Source organism: Nicotiana sylvestris, chromosome 5 (genome assembly GCF_000393655.2).
Source record: "Nicotiana sylvestris chromosome 5, ASM39365v2, whole genome shotgun sequence".
NCBI lineage: Eukaryota > Viridiplantae > Streptophyta > Magnoliopsida > Solanales > Solanaceae > Nicotiana > Nicotiana sylvestris.
The window spans coordinates 51,815,375-51,838,449 of NC_091061.1; positions in this window are offsets into that span (position 1 = coordinate 51,815,375).

Sequence of the window (23,075 nt, forward strand, 5' to 3'; positions counted from 1 at the left end):
TTGGAGTTTTATACAAAAGGTTATATCTATTATACTAGAGGCTATTTGAGAAGAGTTTGGAAATGGCTTTTGAAAATTTTGTTCATCGTGAACGCAATGGGGGGCTCGTGAACGCGAAGAAGGGTCGCCTGGGCAGTGTATAAGTTTAAAAAAATGGGTTTGGATCATTTCATCTCATTTCCTCCATGAGAGTCGACCTAGGAGCGATTTTGTAGCTCCATTTTCATCATCCATATCAAGGTAAGTGCTTCCCACATATTGCAAGTTAAATACTTAGATTATATCTAGAATTTTACATGGAAAATCATGAGAAATTAGTGGAAATTTGGGATTTTGAACAAAAACCTAGAACTAGGTATTTTTTTTAGATTTTGACCACGATTTTGGGCATGAAGTTGAGAATAAATTATATATTTGAGTTCGTGAGATTATGCGTAAACTTTATCTTCGAAGAATTTTGGAATCCGGGCACGTGGGCCCGTGGGTGATTTTGTCAACTTTTCAAGCAAAGTTAGAAATTTATCAAAATTGAATTGTTGTGAGTATTAGAGTATATATTTATGGATTTTCTCATTTATTAGCTAGTTTTGGAGCGTTGTGCATCGATTTGAGTCATGGGAAGGTCTTGGAAGCCGGTTATGGAACTTCGGAGCGAGGTAAGCCTCCTTTCTAACCTTGTAAGAGGGATTTATCCCCATAGGTGAACTAAGTTATTATGTGCTTCTAATTGTGGGGGGCTACGTACGCACGAGGTGACGAGAGTCTGTACATAGCTACTAGCTATGCCTATGTCCGGGCAGTTTTAGGCTTACATCGTGCTTTGTTGATATTGTTGTTAATTTATGTTATCGTTGTCTTGAGAAGAAACGAGATTAGGTTTGCTTAATAATTGCGATGAAAGGAATTTTTATTGAGAAATTTATGATTTTAAGGGTCTCCATGAAACTTCGTTTTTTTTGAAAGAATTGAGAAATATTATAATGACTTAAGAAATCTATGTGTAACCGCACCGCATGTGCACTTCGCAAGCGGGGAAATCTCTTTAAAAGCTTCATGTTGAATTGTCCTTATTTTGAAAGGAACCAAGAAAAAGGATTTTGATTTATTAATAAATTATATTTGACCGTGTTGAATGTATAATTCGCGAGTAGGGAAATTCCGTAAATAATATTTGACCGCGTCACACGTATGATTTGCGAGCGGGGTATTTCATTATACTACCCTTATGGGATCGGGCCATTCGCCTTGGTAGGTTAATAGATGCAGGTTCGTGCCGGTCGACCCTCGGTAGTGCAAAATTTACTTTTATGTTGGATCGGGCCGTACGCCTCGACATTTCCAATATATATATATATATATATATATATATATATATATATATATATATGCACATCATTCTTATGGAATTCATGCGTAATATTTGGCTAGAAGCTGATGTATCTTAGGGTTTTTCCCTGATTTGATTTATGACAACCTCTTGATGATATCCACTATATCTTTATATATATATATGCTCCGGTTACGGAGGGAACTTGCTAGTTGAGAGATTGAGCAAAAATTGTAAATGAGGGAATTGTACCACGTATTTAATACATGTTTATCTCATGTATTTGCTCTGTGTCATATTTATTCACTTATCTACAATATTTGATATTATTGGACCACTAGTAAGTGTTGGAGTCGACCTCTCGTCACAACTTCTTCGAGGATAGACTGGATACTTACTGGGTACGCATTGCTTTCGTACTCATACTATACTTGCTGTGCATTTTTGTTGCACATGCACATGTATGTCTAGGGGCCTTGTTGGGCGCAACAGCATGGTGGATACGTAGACTTAGGTGAGCTGCATCTCTTGAGACGACTCGCAGCCAGCAGAGCCTCATTCAGAGTATTATATTTTCTTTTCTGTCCAATTTGTATTCTGGACACTTATTGTATTACATTTTAAATTCCTAGAAATTGCTCATGCACTTGTGACACCCAGTTCTAGGGCGAGTATGGGATTTTTTAGTATTTAAATTGGTTAAGGACATCATTATTTACTAAGTGAAGTTCATTATATATTGTTTAATGTAAAGAAAAGAAACAATTTCAAAAATACTGAAATGAGAATTTAGTTAACTTTTTGGTGTTGGTTTGCGTGACAGTGGTGTCCGGTGCCATCACGACCTTTAATAGATTTTGGGTCGAGAGGATATAGGGTTATTAGAAACACTTCCCTTCTATTTCCTCATTGTGCGGTTTGATTTCCTTGAGGCTTATGTCTTCATTTCCTTCCCATTCAATCTTATGCAACGTGAAACGATGGTTTTAAATCGGGAATCGAGGAATTGTAATGGTACTACAGCTGTGGTGCATGATATTTCCTCATACATATTTGACTGGGCAACAAAGGATGAGGAAGGGAATGTGGGAAGTGTCTTGTGGTGATTAAACTCTTAGAAGGCCAAGTGTGGGAAACAAGAGTCGAGTAGTTGCTTAAAGGAGTGAGTTTGACCAAAGTGGGAGAGTGGCAGAGCATCACATGGGTTATGTGGTAGGATGACTACACACCTTGAGATGAGTTTAGAGTGAATTGGGATTCACGGTGGTCAGTAACTGGGTCTACGGGATCGATTTGAAATATTGGCTGTCATACGGCGAGAAATTGGGTGCAACAGAAAAGAGTTGCTTGATATGAAGAAGGATACAACATGACTTTGGATTGGAATTTATTGTCGTGCCTTTAGTTGATGTCCATGAGGAGTGAATAGACTTGTGCAACTAGTAAGTGAGCATGGTTCATGATGGGTTACTGATTTTGTAGTAGTTGGGCAGTTCAGCGTCATTGGGAGATGTTGGCATATAATTTTCATAGATGGGTTATCTCTTGTGAGAAAGTCAGCAGTCGCGTGGTTGGCAAAGTTTCTATGAAGGATTTTACTGGCTATCTAGTAAGAGGTCGAATATGTGGATGTTGCTAGAGAGCCAGAGTGTTCATGAAATGCTAACGGAAGGATTTCGAGGAATTTGGCGGTTTGATTGCGCAAGATCATGTCAATAAGAGATAAAGGAACTTTGTGGGTTCCAGGGTTGTGTATAGTATCTTCAAGCTAAGTGGGAGAGTCCCACCACCTACGATTGGGTTGCATGGTCGTCTATTTATGAGATTTCGGGTTATTGGTATATTGACATGATATTATGACTAAGGAAGAGGGTCAACAATAGTGATTTGAGCAAAGAATTTGAGGAATGCATGCTATAATTGGCCTTATTGATTATATTCGGGACCATTTCAGAGTGGGTGGCTCTCAAAAACGGTCCTAGTGGATTCAAAGGTTAAAGTGTGGTACCTAAGGATTTTGAGTCCATAAGTATGGTTAAGAATCAATCTTTTGCAGCGGATTATGAAAAGAGGCTTGGAATGTTCTATGATATCTTCGGCTTGCAGTGTAACATTTTGGGGAATGAGAGAAAATGACTTCGGATTTGTAGAGGAATTTTAGAATGGGTGTACCAGTTGAGGGTGCGAATATGCGCACAAGGAGGGTATGAGATGGTTCGTGGGATTTGAGACCGCATGGTCTCGTGATATAAGGCCACTCGAGATAAGTGCGGATTGAGTTTGTTATGTGTTGAATGAAGTTATTATTATTTCTAAGACAAATTAAGGATAAATTAGAGGAAGTTAAATTGGTTAGCTATGATTGAATTGGCATATTGGTGGTAGCGATCAGTTCCTTCAGCATGATTTAGTTATGCATGTTATTTGTGATGGTACGTGCGAGGCTTAGCGGCCACTGTAATTGATTTTATCTGGGAGTATTCAAGTATTATGGCCTATTATGTATAGGCGGATCCCGAAAGGGTTATGGTGGTTTAGACCACTACTTGAGGATTTTTGTGTTCTATGGCTATGAGAAATTACTCGCGTGTTGCTATGGTTATCCTAAAATGATAAGTGAAAGGCTTCTATATGATAAAGTGTTTAACCTATGAGAGGTTCAGTAGTTATGATGAAATTCTTGTACTATCCCGTATGGGCAGGTTAGGTGCAGTGAGCGGCATGCAATTTGAAAGTTAAGGGTTCAGGTTGCAGTTCGGTATTGACAAAGATGTCACGAGCTCAGATGAGCAGGAAAAGATTTAAATGTTTAAAGTAATTTGATATTGTCTTCAGCGTCACTTGAGATCAGCTCCTTGTGCAAGAGGCTTTGTGTATTGATTTGCGGATTCTCGATTTACTTTACAACATTTTGTGGCCGATGATAAGGATGTGCAGACTTGTTACCTGGTGTGGAAGGTAGTGAGAGCGTATCTCACGGGAAGATTGTATAAGTGTGATAAGTAGTCACTTGATTGATTGAAGATTTAAACCAAGTATGAAGAATGTGGTAATATCACTTATTTGAGAATTTATGCCAGGAGGGCGCTCAGTTCATTTGGTTGTGGACTGCGGAAGTTTGTCCCGATTATGATGGTTGTTCTTGTGTGTTATGGTTCATAATGGGGTGATGATTCTAGTCAAGAGGAGAGATTCAATGATTTGTTGATTTGGTAGTTGGTTATGAATTTCTACACATCTCTTTTGTCGTAGCGGTAGTACAAGAGTTGGAAAAAGAATTATATATGTGATGAGGTGCATGGTGAGCATCATATTCGGGGAATGTTGGCTATTATGATCAGAGAATGTTATTATGGTCCTGTGAATGATGCAGTGCATGGTGTGAATTCAGCAAAGGTGTGCGGTCGTGTATTGGTGCATCACATAAAGATTGATATAGTGTCCGTATGATGGAAGCAGGCCTGGCAGAGAATTTCGGATGTTGGAATTTAGCTCTAAGGCCTATTCTGCTAAGTAAAAGGGAAAATCTTTAGATTAGCTCAAGCTAATGTGCCCAACTGAGTTGTGATAGCACGGGTAGGTGCATGAGGTGTTAAGTAGTGATTTCAAACAACTCCAGAGCAGTTCTTAGCATGTTCGAGGATAGACGTATGTTTAAGTGGGAGAGAATGTAACGACCCGACCGATCGTTTTGAGATCTAGCGTGTCGTTTGGCGGTTTGAGGACATGAGCAGCTTCATTTAAGGCATTATGACTTGTACACATGGTCGGAATTGAATTTTGGGAAGTTTGGAGTTGATTTGGAAAGAAAATTATAAATTCGGAATCCTTAAGTTGGAGGAATTGACTAAAATGTGATTTTTGAGTAAACGACCTCGAAATCGGGATTTGAAGGTTCCAACAAGTTCGTATGATTTTTTGATTTGGGCGTATGTCTGGATCGGGTTTTGGATGACCCAGGAGCATATCGGTGCCTATTGCGGAAATTTGCATTTTGGACGAATTTCACAAATTTGGGTTGAGGTGTATTTCAATGTTATCGATGTCCATTTAGGATTTCGAGTCTAGTAATAGCTCCGTATTGTTATTTTGGTGTTGAGAGCGCATCCGAAAATGGATTCGGAGGTTCATAAGTCATTTTGGGGTCACATGGTGAAATTTAAAAATTTGAAGGTTTTTGAGAAGTTTGATCGAAAGTGGACTTTTTAATATAGGGGTCGGATTCCGATTCCGGAAGTTGGAATAGGTTCGTAATATCGAATGATACTTGTGTGCAAAACTTGAGGTCAATCAGACGTGATTGATAGGTTTTGGACATTGAATATAGGAGTTTGATGTTCTAAAGTTCATTAAGCTTGACTTGGGGATGTGATTCATGATTTCGATGATGTTTGATGTGATTTGAGGCCTCAAGCAAGTCCTTGTTATGTTGTGGGACAGGTTTGTATGATTGGACGGGGCCCCGGGGACCTCGGGTGTGTTTCAGGTCATTTCGGGCTATTTTACAATAGTTGATGTTGGTGTCTGGTGTTGTTCTTTGTGTTCGCGAGGATCCTATCGCGTTTGCGAAGAAAGATTTGGCTTCTGGAATTTTGTTCTTCGTGTTCGCAAAGAGATTCTCGCGTTTGCGAAGAAGAAAATTTCTTTTACGTAGGTCTGATTTCGGAGGCTCATATCTCATATTCTATAAGGAATTTAGAGATGATCCAAAAATGAACGTTGTAGTCCTTTGTATCTAGTTTTCACAAAGATAAACCGTTAAACATTTGGACTTGTGTACAAACAGTTATGTTTGGTACACTACAGAATGTCCGGGAAGATGAAGAAGAAATTTGTGTTGCATAAGGCTGACTTTGGCAGCTATATCATAAAATCTATAAGGAATTAAGAGATGACCAAAACATGAAAGTTGTAGATCTTGGTGTCTAGTTTTCAAAAAAGTAAACCATTTTTCATTTGGAGTTTTGTACGAAACGTTATGGCTATTATACTAGAGGCTATCTGAGAAGAGTTTGGAAATGACTTTTGAGAATTTTGTTCAATGCGAACGCAACGGGGGGCTCACGAACGTGAAGAAGGGTCGCATGGGTAGTGTATAAGTTTGAAAAAGTTGGTTTGTCTCATTTAATCTTATTTTCTCCATGGGAGTCGACCTAGGAGCGATTTTGTAGCTCCATTTTCATCATCCTTGTCAAGGTAAGTGATTCCCACATATTGCAAGTTAAATACTTAGATTATATCTATAATTTTACATGGAAAATCATGAGAAATTAGTGAAAATTTGAGATTTTGAAGAAAAACATAGAACTAGGTATTTTTTTGGATTTTGACCAATATTTTGGGCATGGAGTTATGAATAAATTATATATTTGAGTTTGTGAGGTTATGGGTAAACTTTATCTTCGAAGAATTTTGGAATCCGGGCACGTGGGCCCGAGGGCGATTTCTTCAACTTTTTGAATGGAGTTAGGAATATATCTAAATGCAATTGTTGTGAGTATTAGTGCATATATTTATGGATTTTCTCATTTATTAGCTAGTTTTGGAGCGTTGTGCATCGATTTGAGCCGTCAGAAGGGCTTGGAAGCTAGTTATGGATCTTCAGAGCGAGGTAAGTATCCTTTCTGACCTTGTAAGATGGAATTATCCCCATAGGTGAACTAAATTATTATGTGCTTCTAATTGTGGGGGGCTACGTACGCACGAGGTTACGAGAGTCCGTACGTAGCTACTAGCTATGCCTATGTCCAGGTAGTTTTAGGCTTACATCATGCTTTGTTGATATTGTTGTTAATTTATGTTATCATTGTCTTGAGAAGAAACGAGATTAGGGTTGCGTAATAATTGTGTTGAAAGGAATTTGAATTGAGGAATTTAGGATTTTAAGAGTTTCCATGAAACTTTGTATTTTTGAAAAATTGAGAAATATTATAATGACTTAAGAAATCTATGTGTAACCGCGCCGCATGTGCACTTCGCGAGTGGGGAAAATCTCTTTAAAAGCTTCACGTTGATTTTGTCCTTATTTTGAAAGGAAACAAGAAAAAGGATTTTGATTTATTAATAAATTATATTTGATCGCGTCGCATGTATAATTCGCTAGCGGGGAAATTCCGTAAATAATATTTTCCGCGTTGCACGTATGATTCACAAGCGGGGTATTTCCTTATATTACTCTTATGGGATTGGACCGTACACCTCAACATTTCCTATATTTACTATGTGTCATATTTATTCACTTCTCTACTGTATTTGATATTATTGGACCACTAGTAAGTGTTAGAGTCGACCTCTCGTCACAACTTCTTCGAGGATAGACTGGATACTTCCTGGGTACGCGTTGCTTTCGTACTCATACTACACTTGTTGTGCATTTTTGTTGCACACGCACATCTATGTCTAGTTGCCTCGTTAGGCACAGCGGCATGGTGGATACAGAGACTTAGGTGAACTGCATCTCTCAAGATGACCTGCAGCCAGCAGATCCTCCTTTAGAGTATTATATTTTCTTTTCTATCCAATTTGTAGTCTGGGCAATTATTGTATTACATTTTAAATTCTTAGAAATTGCTCATGCACTTGCGACACCCGGTTCTTGGGCGACTATGGGATTTTCAGTATTTAAATTGGTTAAAGACATCATTATTTACTCAGTGAAATTCGTTATATATTTTTTAATGTAAAGAAAAGAAACTATTTCAAAAATACTGAAATGAGATTTAATTAACTTCTTGGTTTTGGCTTCCCTGATAGTGGTGTCCGGTGCCATCACAACCTTCAATGGATTTTGGGTCGAAGGCTATAGGATTGTTAGGAACACTTCTCTTCTTGATTCTTTATTGTGCGGTTTGATTCCATTGAGGCTTATGCCTTCATTTCCTTGCCATTCAATCTTATGCAACGTGAAGCAATGGTTCTAAATCGGGAATCGAGAAATTATAATGGTACTGTAGATATGGTGCATGATGTTTCCTCCTACATATTTGGCTGGGTAGCAAAGGATGAGGAAGGGCATGTGGGAAGTGTATTATGGTGACTAAACTCCTAGAAGGCCAAATGTGGGAAACATGAGTCGAGCAGTTGCTTAAAGGAGTGAGTTTGAACAAAGTGGGGGAGTGGCAAAGCAGCACACGGGTTTTGTGGTATGTTGACTACACACCTTGAGAGGAGTTTAGAGTGAATTGGGATTCACGGTGGTTAGTGACTGGGTCTACGAGATCGATTTGAAATATTGGCTATTATACGGCGGGAAATTGGGTGCAACAGAAATGAGTTGCTTGATATGAAGAAGGATACAACATGACTTTGGATTTGAATGTATTGTCGCGCCTTTAGTTGATGTCTATGAGGAGTGAATGGAATTGTGCAGCTAGTAAGTGAGCATGGGCTCAGGATGGGTTACTAATTTCGTAGTAGTTGGGCAGTGCAACGTCGTTGGGAGATGTTGGCATGTAATTTCCACAGGTGGGTTATCTCTTATGAGCAGGTTAGCGGTCGCGTGGTTGGCGAAGTTTCTATGAAGCATTTTACTGGCTATCCAGTAAGAGGTCAAATATGTGGATGTTTCTAGAGATCCAGAGTGTTCATGAAATGCTAATGGAAGGATTTCAAGGAATTTGGCGGTTTGATTGTGCAAGATCATGTCAATTAGAGATAAAGGACCTTGGTGGGTTCCAGGGTTGTGTAATAGTAGCTTCAAGCTAAGTGGGAGAGTCCCACCACATATGATTGGGTTGCATGGTCGTCTATTTATGAGATTTCTGGTTATCAGTATATTGGCAGGATATTATGAATAAGGAAGAGGGTCATCAGTAGTGATTTGAGCAAAGAATTTAATGAATGCATGCTATAATTGGCCTTATTGATTATATTCGGGACCAAATTAGAGTGTGTGGTTCTCAATAATGGTCCTAGTAGATTCAAAGGTAAAAGTGTGGTGCCTAAGAATTTTGAGTCCATAAGTATGGTTAAAAATCGAGCTTTTGCAGTCGATTATGAAAAGAGGCTTGGAATGTTCTATGATATCTTCGGCTTGCAGTGTAACATTTGGGGCAATGAGAGAAAATGACTTCTGATTCGTAGAGGAATTTCAGAATGGGTGTACTAGTTGAGGGTGCGAATATGTGCACAAAGAGGGTATGAGATGATTCGTGGGATTTGAGACCGCATGGTCTCGTGATACAAGGCCACTCGGGATGAGTGCGGATTGAGTTTGTTATGTGTTGAATGAAGTTATTATTATTTCTAAGACAAATTAAGGATAAATTAGAGGAAGTTATATTGGTTAGCTATGATTGAATTGGCATATTAGTGGCAATGATCAGTTCCTTCAGTGTGATTTAGTTATGCATGTTATTTTTGACGGTACGTGCAAGGCTTAGCGACCACTATAATTGATTTTATCTGGGAGTATTCAAGTATTATGGCCTATATGTGTAGGCAGATCCTAGAAGGGTTATGGTGGTTTAGACCCTTACTTGAGGATTTGCGTGTTCTAAGGCTATGAGAAATTACTCGCGTGTTGCTATGGTTCTCCTGAAATGAGTTAAGTGAAAGGCTTCTATATGATGACGTGTTTAATCTATGAATGGTTCAAGAGTTATGATGAAATTCTTGTACTATTGCGTATGGGCAGGTTAGGTGCAGTGAGCATCATGAAATTTGAAAGTTAAGGGTTAAGGTCGCAGTTCGCTATTGACAAGGATGCCATGAGCTCGGATGAGAAGGAAAGGATTTAGATGTTTAAAGTAAGTTGGTATTGTCTTCAGCATCACCTGAGATCATTGCCTTGTGCAAGAGGCTTTGTGTATTGATTTGTGGATTCTTGATTTGCTTTACAGCATTGTGTGGCCTGTGGTAAGGATGTGCAGACTTGTTGGCTGGTGTAGAAGGTCGTGGGAGCGTATCTCACGGGAAGAATGTATAAGTGTGATAAGTAGTCACTTGATTGATTGAAGATTTAAACCAAGTATGAAGAATGTGATAATATCGCTTATTTGAGAATTTATGCCTGGAGGGCGCTCAGTTCATTTGGTTGTGGACTACGGAAGTTTGTCCCGGTTTTGATGGATGTTCTTGTGTGTTATGGTTCATAATGGGGTGATGATTCTAGTCAAGAGGAGAGATTCAATGATTTGTTTACTCGGCAGTTGGTTATGAATTTTATGCATGTCTCTTCCGTCGTGGTGGTAGTACAAAAGTTGGAACAAGACTTATATATGTGATGAGGTATATGGTGAGCATCATATTGGGGGAATGTCGGCTATTATGATCAGAGAATGTTTTATGGTCATGTGAATGATGCGGTGCATGGTGTGAATTCAGCAAAGGTATGCGGTCGTGTATTGGTGCATCGCATAAAGATTGATACAGTGTCCGTATGATGAAAGCAGGCCTAGCAGAGAATTCCAAATGTTGGAATTTAGCTCCAAGGCCTATTTGGCTAAGTAAAAGGGAAAATCTTCAGATTAACTCGAGCTAATGTTCCTAACTGAGTTGTGATAGCACGGGTAGGTGCATGAGGTGTTAAGCAGTAATTTCAGACAACTCCAAAACAGTTCTTAGCACGTTCGAGGACGAATGTATGTTTAAGTGGGAGAGAAGGTAATGACCCGGCCGGTCGTTTTTAGCTCTAGCACGTCGTTTGGCGGTTTGAGGCCATGAGCATCTTTATTTAAGGCATTATGACTTGTACGCGTTGTCGGAATTGAATTTTGGGAAGTTTGGAGTTGATTTGGAAAGAAAATTCTAAATTCGGAAGCCTTAAGTTGGAGGAATTGACTAAAATGTGTTTTTTTGAGTAAACGACCTCGAAATCGCGATTTGAAGGTTCCAACAGGTTCGTATGATTTCTTGATTTGGGCGTATGTCCGGATTGAGTTTTGGATGACCATGGAGTGTTTTGGCGCCTATTGTGGAAATTGGCATTTTGGAAGAATTTCATAAATTTGGGTTGAGGTGTATTTCAATGTTATCGATGTCCGTTTAGGATTCTGAGTCTGGGAATAGCTCCATATAGTGATTCTGGTGTTGGGAGCGCGTCCGGAAGTGGATTCAGAGGTCCATAGGTCATTTTGGGGTCACTTGGCGAAATTTAGAAATTTGAAGGTTTATGAGAAGTTTGATCGAAAGTGGACTTTTTGATATCGGAGTCGGATTCCGATTCCGGAAGTTGGAGTAGGTCCGTAATATCGAATGTGACTTGTGTGAAAAATTTGAGGTCAATCGGACGTGATTTGATAGGTTTTGGACATCGAATATAGGAGTTTGAAGTTCTAAAGTTCATTAAGCTTGAATTGGGGGTGCGATTCATGATTTCGATGATGTTTGATGTGATTTGAGGCCTTGAGCAGGTCCGTGTTATGTTATGGGACTGGTTTATGTGATTGGATGGGGCCCCGGGGGCCTCGAGTGTGTTTCGGGGTGGTTTCAGGTCATTTCGGGCTGTTTTGCAATAGCTGATGCTGGTGTTGTTCTTAGCGTTTGCAAGGATCCTCTCGCGTTCGTGAAGAAGGATTTGGCTTTTGGGATTTTGTTCTTCGCGTTCGCGAAGAAAAAAAATTCTATTACGCAGGTCTGACTTCGGAGGCTTATAGCTCACTATCTATAAGGAACTTAGAGATGATCCAAAAACGAATGTTGTGGCCCTTTATGTCTAGTTTTCATAAAGATAAACCATTTAGCATTTGGATTTGTGTACAAAAAGTTATATTTTGTATACTACAGGTTGTTCGGGAAGATGAAGAAGAAATTTGTGTTGCACAGGACTGATTTTGGCAGCTATATCTCAAAATCTATAAGGAATTGGTAAATGACCAAAACATAAGAGTTGTAGATCTTGGTATCTAGTTTTCAAACAAATTAAACTATTTGTCATTTGGAGTTTTGTATAAAAGGTTATGGCCATTATACTAGAGGCTGTCTGAAAAGAGTTTGGAAATGGCTTTTGAGAATTTTGTTCATCGCGAATGCGACGGGGGGCTCGTGAACGTGAAGAAGGGTCACCTTGGAAGTGTATAAGTTTGAAAAAATGGGTTTGGCTCATTTCATCTCATTTCCTCCATGGGAGTTGACCTAGGAGAGATTTTGTAGCTCCATTTTCATCATCCATGTCAAGGTAAGTGATTCCCGTATATTGCAAGTTAAATACTTAGATTATATCTAGAATTTTACATGGAAAATCACGAGAAATTAGTGAAAATTTGATATTTTGAAGAAAACATAGAACTAGGTATTTTATTTTTGGATTTTGACCATGATTTTGGGCATGGAGTCGAGAATAAATTATATATTTGAGTTCGTAGGTTATGGGTAAACTTTATCTTCGAAGAATTTTGGAATCCGGGCACGTGGGCCCGAGGGCAATTTTGTCAACCTTTTGAGTAGAGTTAGCAATTTATCTAAATTAAATTGTTGTGAGTATTAGAGCATATATTTATGGATTTTCTCATTTATGTCGTGCCCCCTTTTTTCCCTCCTCGTGGAGAGAGGTCCGGGTTTCGACATTCCATGGGGTGTGATAACTCATTTCCTTTTGGGAATTGGGTATTTGAAGAGTCGCCACCTAACAAGTTATGTTGTGTTAGGGCTGTCGCGCCCCTTTTTCTCACAAAATCGGGTTTATGACATTTGGAGGGACAACTCATTCCCTTTGGTAACTGGGTTTGAAGAGTTTCCACCTAATGATTAGGGTGCATTAGGACACCAAGAGAGATTGATTTGAATAACCAGAGATAGAGTAAGGGCTTGAAATTATTCTAAGGGGAAGGTGTTAGGCACCCCTCAGAATTCACTAGTATTGTTCTCGGCCAGACAATTATTGTGAATTTGGGTGCAATTAACATATAAGCAAATAAGGCTCAAATAATATGGGATTTAAATTTAAACACATAGGAGTTTGAAAGAACAATTAAAAGACGAGTTTTGAAAAGAAGTTTGCAAATAAAAGGGAAAAGGGGTCCTAGGTTTATATTTAATATGGATCACCCCACACAATGCCCGGTAATCACTCCTCAATGAGGGACTACACTTGACATTATCACGTGGTCATCATATCCATATCTACCCTTCCCACCCCGTTAAGGTATTTAAAGCGCAGATTGGTCACGATTACTTATTGCATGCTATTACCCGTCCCATTCTTATCAGTCCCGGAGGCATTTTAGACTTCTAATCCTAAACGGGAAGGAGGTTGGGCTTATTTGGAGTTTCAAAGGTAAAACTCAAGGCGACGTACAAAATTCATATTGCACATTTTGGGGAAAGCATATAAACAAACAGAGGCTCAGATATACCTCCTTAAACAAAGAAAGCATACAATTAACATGACTTACACATACTGTTTAGGTCTGATTCAAAATGTATTAAAGACGAGTGAGAGGAAATTGTTGAGACAATTTCAGCTTATCACATAACTCAGATAAGAAGTCCGAATCAGGCCTGCCTGCTGGTTGTAATTATTAACAGAAGCAGATTCCGTTTATATTTGTTACCCTAAGGCTCGCCTAAGTGTTGGACAAAGATCCTATGAGCATGGTATCTACTGGATTCCGAAAGCAATGAAACAGTAAGGCTCGAAATGAACTGTTTGAATGCATACTCGTTAAACTTGCTAAGTGAGGGACTCAGATTATTAAAAGAGAGGCGGAATTTAAACGAATTGATTGCAAGGTCTGCGAACGATAGCAACCATTACTACTGGTTTTATATCTAACACTGAGTGAGGCGAATTAGATTTTTATTAGAAACTCCTATAGGCATGCTTTCTAGGCATTACTGATTTAAGACTTTGTAGATGCGGTGTCTAAATGCGGACCTTGTTTTAAACCTTATGCAGAATTGAACATTTCTATAGGCATGATTTCTATATGAAATTAAATGTGCAGAATCCTATAGACATGATTTCTAAGTGAAGTTTGAATATGCAGAATTCAGAACATCCTATAGGCATAACTTTTATATGAAGTAAATATGCAGAACCCTATAGACTTGATTTATAAGTGAAGTTTAAACATGCAAAATTCAGAACATCCTATAAGCATAATTTCTATGTGAAATTCGAATATGCAAAATTAGAGCAGTCCTATAGGCATGATTTCTACCCTTTGCATGCATAGTTATCCAGCCTTGTTTCACTATCCAGCCCCAAATGTTTATTATAAATTATTAAAAACCAGAATAAATAAAATTACATCAGGAAAAGTAAAAAAAGTACAACTAGAGGAAGCCTGATTCTGAATTCCTCTCTGAGTTACAAGATAAACCCAACTCAAAGACTATTGATCCAAAGCCTTTTTCCAATTTGAGTGTGTCAGAGCTCCTTAAGGGGACTCCGGGCAGTGCTCACACCCAAATTGTATTATTAGAATAGGGGAAAGTGCGGTGTGGAAGTGCCAGCCCTCAAGTGTCCAAGTTCAGAGGGAGCTCAAGGGGTCCCAAGGCAAGGCTCACAAGAGGGGGGCAGAACTTAAAGTCTAAGAGAGAGTGCAAGTGAGGAACAGAGTTCTAAAGGTTTGAAGGAGAGGGAAATAGCTACAAACAAGTACATAAAAGGGGTTTAGGGGAATATGGAAGTTGCAAAGAGCCTATGTTCTTCGGTAAAGGTAAGCTTTGGGCATGCACAACAATAGACAATACTGGCATGCCTATAAGCCTATCAGAACATACAATATCATAGAAACATAGAGGTAGGGGGTCAAGCTTAAGTCATGGGCAGTATTCAGTACTGTGATGCCTCAAGCAAACCATAGCATCAAACACATTGGGGTGGGGTTTTGGGGATTCAATGTAGATTCAGAACAGGTAGAAGGAAATTATAGCATGCTAAAATAGGTATTGAACTAAACACAAGCAGTAGACAGACAAGAGGGTAAAAGTATTAAGTAAATACATTGTTGTGATGTTGGAAATTTAATCAGAACATACCAGTTTAAAGAAGCAAAATACAGCAGTAGCAGTACTTGAAAGAAAACATGCCACAATACAAGTAACAAGAGAGAGAGTGCTTTTTGAATGTGAGTGTGAGTTCAGAAAACTAAGAATGTTCATGTGTGTTTGTGTCAATGAAGAGCATGGTATTTATAGTTTGAAAACAGACAGAGAATAAGGCAAGAAAATAACCATGTACCAATTAAAATCAATTAGTAGAAGAACTTCCTTTAATTAAGGAGTTCAAACTTAAATGGTAATGAATAGAAATCATTTAAGGAAAGAGATCAAATAAGCATCTTGTGCAAAGTAGACAATTGGGGGTAAATACATAGGAGTTTAATTAAGTGAAGGATCTTTGAAATACACGGTTAAACAAATAAGGCAAGAATCAATCAATACATAGTAAATCAAGGAGTCAGAGATTCGAAATTACTGGTTCATGAATAAACCAAGTCAGAAAGGCTAAGGAAGGTTTTCAAATCAAACCAAGAAACAGGGAAATTCGTAAAACAAGAAAAGAATCAATCAGACTTACACAAGGAGGTCTGAAATCAGTCAAAAATTGAAAGTCATTTTAGAGGAGAAGCTCAGCATATATTAAAAGCACACAAGTATTAGGCATGCAAGGCTGAATTTAGGACAAAGAAAAGTGTCATGCAATTGCAAAATCAGTAAGTAGTGGACTATAGAAACATGGCAGTCACATAGTTCAGTTTCAGTAACTCAGCAATGGAGAAGGGAGAGAGTATCAAATAGCCTGCAAATAGTCAAGTAAAAGATCTTATAGAGTTTAGCAGGAAGTCAGAATGATATAAAGAAACAAAAGTTGAAACAAAGATTTCGAAACTCAGTCGAGCAGTAGATGAAACGATTTCAGGAACTCGAATAGGTCCAAAGAAATTAGGGTTTTGAAACCAAACAAGTTCAGAGATGAGGGACAAACAAATCACATAGCAAATGGTCTCAAAACTTGAATGAACCCCAAATTTTAGGGTTTTCACCATCGATCGAGTATAGAGATGAAAGACAAGAGAGTCAGGCAAAAATATCAACAAAGAAAATAAATCAGAAATCTTAAGAAATGACTAAGACTTTAACATAAAGAAACACAGTAGAAGAACAACATAAGAACACAGTAGAAGAATCAACATAAGAAACATAGTAGAACATGCTAAAAATTAGAGAAGTCTTCGAACCAACTTAACAAAACCCTAAATCGGAAAAGATAAAGGTTTTGAAGGTAAAGCTTTGAAAGAGACTTTGAGAAAACGTTCAAAAGCTTAGAGAGAACACAGATCTACACCAAATCTAAAAGAATCAGAAAAACCTCAGAGGTTAGGGTTTCAGAAGAAACCCAAAGTGTGAGAAAGGTTTGGAAATCATCGATCTAAGCAGGAGAGGTCGAGATCAGGCTTGAATAGCCATAGCAGGCCAGAGAAAGGTCGAGGATGGCCGGAGACAACCATAGCACTGAAAACATCCGACGTCCGATACCAAATTTCTTCAAGGTCTGGCCTTGAGGCCATGATAATCAGGCATGTAGGAGTCATAAGAGGTATATACAGGCCCCTAATGGCTTTGGAAACCATAGATTCAGGCGATTTCAAGGTGGAAGTGGAGGAAGGCGACTAGGGTTTGAGAGGGGCTTGAGAGAGAATTGGGGGAAGTGGGAATTCAAGGGTGGCTGCATGTGCAAAATGAGCAGGGTTTGAGGGTAGGTCGGGTTTAATTTAGGAAAGGACAAATGTGAGACGTTGATCTAATTGATCAACGACTAGGATTAAAAAGGGAGTCCGGGCGGGTTATTTAAAAGGGTCGTGGGTCGGGTAGATTTAGGATTTGGGTTGGGTAATTGGGTTTGAGATTGGGTTCAAATTGGGGTTGATTTAGGGCTATAATTGAAATAAACGGGGCTAGTATTTAAATAGCCACTTTTCCCTTGCTTGATTTTATAAAAATAGTAAAAATAACTTCTGAGAATAAATTAAAGGTACCAAAATGATTCATAATACATAATTATCAAATAAAAAATACTGGAGTCAATTTTAACAATATAATTACAATTAAATCTTTAGAAGAGGCCAATATCGCAATTATATGCAATTTAGTTTGAAAATACTAAATAAATTGGTAAAAATATGCAAAAACTATGTTATCTATATTTTAGTATAAATATGAGATAATGAATCACCGAAAATAATAATTTCGGGGATAATTATTGGGTTTTTCTTGATAAAATAGGGCAATAAATTGATTTAAAAAATCTTTAAAAATTAAAGAAAAATAAGAAAACCTTTGGACATACTTATATATATGCATATACACGCTATTTTGAAAGTATTTTGAATATTAAAAAATATATAGGGAAAAATTGGGTATCAACAATTGCCCCTCTTTACCCGGAAAGGATGAAAGAGTTGTCGGGTAAAAATATGATGGCCAATTTTGATTGAACAAAATGGTTTGAAGAGGTTTGGCCGTGCTCTGGATCTTGAGCTGCCTACATATCCCTGGTCTTACAGGAATCAGGCCATATGTAGTTCAGGATCTGCCGGCGGAGTATGCCGATGAAGACTTTTCAAAGACGGACATGATATTGAGGACGGGGTGAATGGTCAAAGTCTAACAGGGCTGCGGGAACTGGAGCGAGATCACTCCTGCTGAGATGGCCGTTTCTCGCCGGTTTACCTGCAAATAAGCAACACAAGCATATATTGTGCGTAAATTTAAACATGATGCAAATTCTCATTGTCCTTGGATGGTTAGGATGACGTCCTTAGACCATGATGTCCTGGGCCATGAGGTGTATAAAGGATTCACAGGCCATGAAATGATGCTCTCGGGCTATGATGATGATGCCTCCAAACCATGATGCCTTTGAATAATGATATGCAAAAGATTAAAAGGAGTCCTCAGGCTATGATATGGTTTTCTCGGGCTATGAAACTGGTGCCTCCGAACAATGACGCCTTCGGATGATTTGGCGATCTTTTAGCCCATGAGATGCAGTAGGTGGCGATCTTTCATCCGATGAGAAGCAATAGGTGGTGATCTTTCAGCCATGCAAATGTAGAGGTGGCGATCTTTCAGCCATGCAAATGTAAATAAAGTGATGATCTTTCAGCCAATGCAATGTAAATAAGGCGGCGATCTTTCAGCCATGCAAATACGGATAAGGTGGCGATCTTTCAACCATGCAAACATAAATAAGGCGGCGATCTTTTAGCCATGCAAATGCGGATAAGGTGGTGATCTTTCAGCCAATGCAACTATAAATAAGGCGACGATCTTTCAGCCATGCAAATGTAAATAAGGCGGCGATCTTTCAGCCATGCAAATGTAAAAATGGCGATCTTTCAGCCATGCAAATGTAAAGGTGGAAATCTTCCAGCCATGCAAATAAGGTGGCGATCTTTCAGCCGATGCAAAAATAAAGTGGCGATCTTTTAGCCATGCAAATGTAAACGAGGTGGCGATCTTTCAGCCATGCAAATGTAAAGGTGGCGATCTTTCAGCCATGCAAATAAGGTGGCGATCTTTCAGCCGATGCAAAAGTAAAGGGGCGATCTTTCAGCCGTGCAAATCTAAATAAGGCGGCGATTTTTCAGCTATGCAAATGTAAAGGTGGCGATCTTTCAACGATGCAAATAAGGTGGCAATCTTTCAGCCGATGCAAAAATAAAGTGGTGATCTTTCAGCCGTGCAAATGTAAACAAGGTGGCGATCTTTCAGCCATGCAGATGGAGGTAGAGCTTAACCTCGGAGGTAGAGCCATGCTGATAGCAGATTGCGATATTGCGACAACTGGGTATACTGTGTCTACTGGGGATACTATGTGCGGATAGTAGATGTGAGTAAGTGCAACGGTTCTTAGAGTTATATTTCTGAGCAATATGAGTCTCGTGAGTGTATAATATATTTGATGATTTTGCAACTCAAGTGCCTGCATCCAAAGAAAAATCGTGAGTTTTGTAAAAAGGGGAGGTTAGTTCATATTCCCGCTATTTCTACTTGACCTGCTCGGCTTTGATCTGGTGATACTGCATGTAGCATTGGGGTAGCGTTGCCAAACAAGGCAATTTTGGTAATAAACATGCATGATTTAGTAAAAGCATACATAAATACATAATTAAGAATAGTTTTCTTTTGACGAGCCAACGACTTCGACATGGTTCAAGACATTGCAACCCTTCTTGTTACAGAATATTAAGGGTCCTCCTCAAAATTCTGCCCCAGTTTAATGGATTGATGCTTTCGACTGCTGCTAGCGATGATTGGCTGAAATTAACTTCGGAATTTTGAGGATCCTCCTTAAAATTCTGCCCCAGTTTCCAATTGTGGGAGGGAAATAAAAGTTTTATTGAATTGTGACCGAACCCATAGGGCTTCCTACGTATCCCCTCTTAAGGAGGAATCAGGTCAGACGTAGTTCAATTTACATCATATAGGAAAGCATAAAGATTACACATAGTAACGCTTGACTGCATCTGAATTGATCGGCTTTGGCCAGACTTCTCTGTCCATTTATGCAAGTATGAGAGCTCCTCCTGTTAGAACCCGGTGAACCATGTACGGACCCTGCCAGTTGGGAGAGAATTTCCCTTTGGCTTCATCTTGATGTGGAAAGATTTTCTTTAACACCAGCTGCCCCGGTGTGAACTATCTCGGCTTGAGTCTTTTGTTGAAGGCTCTAGACATTCTGTTCTGATAAAGTTGACCATGGCAAACTGCATTCATTCTTTTTCCATCGATAAGAGCCAGCTGCTCGTAATGACTCTTTACCCACTCTGCATCGTCGAGCTTAGCTTCCTATATGATCCTTAGGGAGGGAATTTCTACCTTAGCGGGAATGGTGGCCTCTGTACCGTAAACTAGCATTAGGGGGTTGCCCCGGTTGATGTGCGTACTGTGGTGCGATATACCAACAAAGCAAACGATAACATCTCATGCCACTGTTTATGCTCCTCTATCATTTTCCTCAATATCTTCTTGATATTCTTATTGGCGGCTTCTACTGCTCCGTTCATATGAGGTCTGTAGGCTGTGGAATTCTTGTGTCTGATCTTGAAGGTTTCACACTTGGCTTTCATCAAGTCATTGTTGAGGTTGGAGCCATTATCAGTAATGATTGATTCTGGAATCCCGAATCAACAAATGATGTGGTCGCGGACAAAGTTTGCACGACTTTCTTAGTCACTGCTCTATAAGATGCTGCTTCGACCCATTTGGTGAAATAGTTGATTGCTACTAGGATAAATATGTGCCTGCTGGAGGCAGCAGGCTCGATTGGTCCAATAACATCTATTCCCCAATCGGCGAACGGCCATGGTGAGCTTGTTGCATTAAGCTCGCTTGGAGGTACCTTTATCATATCTGCATGTATCTGACAATGGTGGCATTTCTGGACATACTGGATGCAGTCCTTCTCCATAGTCATCCAAAAGTAACCAGCATGGAGTATCTTCTTTGCTAAGACAAAACCGTTCATATGTGGACCGCAGGTCCCAACATGAATTTCCTCGAGTAGCTTCGATGCTTCTTTTGCGTCGACACACCTTAGCAATCCCAAATCAGGAGTCCTCCTATATAGGATTCCTCCGTTGTGAAAGAAATTGTTGGATAACCTCCAAAGTGTGCGCTTTTGAGTAGGATTTGCGAGCTCCGGGTATTCTCTTTTCGTCAAATATTCCTTGATATCATGAAACCAAGGTTTTCCGTCTGCTTTTTCCTCAACATGAGCACAATAAGCTAGCTGATCATGGATCTTCACCGGAATAGGGTCAATGAAGTTCTTGTATGGATGTTGTATCATAGATGATAGGGTAGCCAATGCATCAAAGAACTCATTCTGGATTTTGGGAACATGTTGGAATTTTGTCTTTGTGAACCTCTTTCTTAATTCCTGTACATGATGCAAATACAGGAGTATCTTGGAGTTTTTAGTTCCCCATTATTCTTGGACTTAATGTATAAGTAGGTCCGAATCTCCGATCACTAGAAACTCTTGAATGTTCATGTCAATGGCCATCTTGAGCCCTAAGATGCAGGCTTCATACTCGGCCATGTTGTTGGTGCACGGGAACCTCAGTTTGGCAGACACCGGATAATGCTGACCAGTTTCTGATACTAGGACTGCTCCTATGCCAACTCCTTTGAAATTTGCTGCTCCATCGAAAAACATTCTCCAACCATCATAGGATTCTGCAATGTCCTCTCCTATAAACGATACCTCTTCGTCAAGAAAATATGTTTTTAGGGGTTCGTACTCTCCATCCACGGGATTTTCAGCAAGGTGATCTGCTAATGCCTGTACCTTGATCGCTTTCTGAGTTACGTAAACTATGTCGAACTTACTTAACAGGATTTGCCACATGGATAGTTTGCCAGTGGGCATGGGCTTCTGAAAGATGTACTTCAAGGGATCCTTCCTCGATATGAGGTATGTAGTATATGCACAGAAGTAGTGCCTTAGCTTCTGAGCTACCCAAGTCAAAGCACAGTAGGTGCGCTCTAATAGAGAATACCGGGCCTCGTACGGGGTGAACTTCTTACTAAGGTAATAAATAGCCTGCTCCTTCCTCCTCGTTTCATCATGCTTCCCCAGAACACAACCGAATGCTCCATCCAATACTGCAAGGTAGAGTAATAAGGGTCTACCTGGCTCAGGTGGAACTAAGACTGTTGGTGTTGATAGGTATTCCTTGATTCTGTCGAAAGCTCTTTGGCAATCATCAGTCCATTTGGTAGCGTCGTCCTTCTTCAGCATCTTAAAGATTGGTTCACAGACAATTGTAGATTGTGCTATGAACTGGCTGATGTAGTTAAGTCTCCCCAAGAAACTCATCACATCCTTCTTGTTTTTTGGCGGTGGCAATTCTTAAATAACTTTGACCTTTGATGGATCTAGTTCTATTCCTCGGTGACTCACAATAAACCCAAGTAGTTTTCCGGTAGGAACCCCAAATGCACACTTCACGGGATTCAGTTTTAGGTTGTACCTCCGTAATCTGTTGAAGAACTTCCTCAAATTTTCCATGTGGTCAGTGGATTTCTTGGACTTGATAATAACATCATCTACGTACACCTCTATCTCCTTGTGTATCATATCGTGGAAGATGGTAGTCATGGCCCTCATGTAGATGGCCCCTGCATTCTTCAGGCCAAACGACATCATCTTGTAATAGTACATTTCCCACGGCGTAATGAAAGCCGTTTTCTCAGCATCTTCTTCATCCATCCAGATCTGATGATACCCAGCAAAACAATCCACAAATGACTGCAATTCATGCTTGGCGTAATTGTCGATCGGGATGTGTATGTTTGGCAAGGGGAAGTCATCTTTCCGACTGGCCCGATTGAGATCCCGGTAGTCGACACAGACTCTGACCTTCCCGTCCTTCTTTGGTGCTGGCACAATGTTGGATAACCATGTTGGGTATTCAACTACCCTGAGAACCTTGGCTTTGACTTACTTAGTGACTTCTTCCTTGATTTTCAGACTCATGTCAGGCTTAAAATTTATGAGCTTTTGCTTTACCGGCGGACACGTTGGATCGGTTGGCAGTTTGTGAGCCACAATAGATGTACTCAGACCAGTCATGTCATCATATGACCAAGCGAATATGCCTTCATATTCCCTTAGAAATTCAGTGTATTCCTTCTTTTCTGATGGCGATAAGTTGACACTGATTCTCGTTTCTTTGATGTTCTCTGCATCTCCCAGGTTAACAATCTCGGTCTCGTCTAGGTTGGACTTAGGTATGTTCTCAAAATTCTCAACTTCCTTAACAACCTCTTCTGGTATTTCATTTTCCTCTGA